The sequence below is a fragment of the Tupaia chinensis genome, unplaced genomic scaffold (genome assembly GCF_000334495.1).
Source record: "Tupaia chinensis unplaced genomic scaffold, TupChi_1.0 Scaffold143599_1, whole genome shotgun sequence".
NCBI lineage: Eukaryota > Metazoa > Chordata > Mammalia > Scandentia > Tupaiidae > Tupaia > Tupaia belangeri.
In genome coordinates this window covers 144-1,602 of record NW_006203445.1, presented here as the reverse complement: position 1 = coordinate 1,602, position 1,459 = coordinate 144, and positions in this window count along the sequence as shown.

Here is a 1,459-nt window from a genome sequence, read left to right as displayed (position 1 = left end):
CGATGCGCAAAACCCTCAAAAAAAAAAAAATTCTTAGGGGCTGGCAGTGGGCATGGTGGTTAAGAGCACTGAACTTCCACATGCCCAACTGTGGTTTGAGTCCCAGACCTGGTGGCTTGCTTTCTCACTTTGTCTCTCTCTCTCTTACTCTCTTTTTTTCTCTCGTTGTCTCTCTCTCATTCTCTTACTCTGTCTCTCTCTGGGTAAACTAAAATAAATAAATAAAGTAATTCTTTAAAAAAAAATCTCTAGACCTGTTTCAAGATTTGAAGTGTTTACTCTTGTCCTGCAGTGAAACATTGAGTTATAAATGTTCTTAGTACAGGTTAAATACAATGTTGAACATTAAAGGTGTAATTTTGTGAAGACTTTCTTTTTAGTAGTGGGTTATTTTTATCCATACTTAGTAGTGTAAACAAAATTTTGTTGGCTTTTCTTAGTGATGTATTAATACACATACCTTTGATTGTTGCTTGCAGTAGTTACACCCCTCAAAGCCGCTGTGAACACTGAATTAGCAAATATTGAACCATTGTTTGTAACAGAAATTTAGGGTTAGGTTCTTGCAAGCATCTAGTCACATTTTTGTACACCAATCAATACATACCCTTGTTTTATGTGTGTTTTTGTCTAAAAACATGTTACTTAATATATATTGTGGATTCATTAGCGTTGAACTGACAACCAAGAGCACTGTAACTCATCCTTGAATGAAACTTAACCTAACATGTATTTTCCTCCATAAGATACTTCCTCGCCTTCTTGCTCTTAGGAATACTAGATAACACTGCACTATGGTGGGGATCATTTTAAATTTGCAGAATCAACTAAAAGCACTTAAATGCAAACAATAAGGCACTAAATAGACTGTAAAGGATACTTGTTTATAATATAAGAGCTGGATAAGAAGACAGATTTAAGCCTTGTTTAACTCTGCCTCCTAGGGTGATTCAAATTTTTTGCCATTCTACATATGTCCATGAATGTCTATAAAAGCATCCCAAGTGTTAATTTGGGGGGTTACAAATACATTATAGCAAGGAGACATATTCACAAATAAGAAATCTGCAAATATTGATTGCATATAAATGCTTAAACAAGGGAGAGAAATTATCCAGACAAACTTTGCATGGATCATGAGAGAATGCAGGAGTGGGACAAAGCCTTTCCTGGTTGAATTGACATTTCCAAGTGCTGCAGATAGAGCTAAAGAAAAGTTTTTCTGCTAGAAGCAAGGCAAGGGTCCATAGAATTGGACCATGTTTTCCCATAGCTTTTTAGCATTAGAATATTCGAATCTTGCTCTGGTTTTTTAGCATCCCTTATAGTTAGCACCTAAAGGTCTTTTCCTGCAGGAAGAAAATTGCAAAAAATCAAGAAAGAAGTAAATTGAGGACTTTTAAAAAGACAACCTTGGGGCCAGCAAGTGGCATAGTGGGTAAGGCACTGGACTCCCACG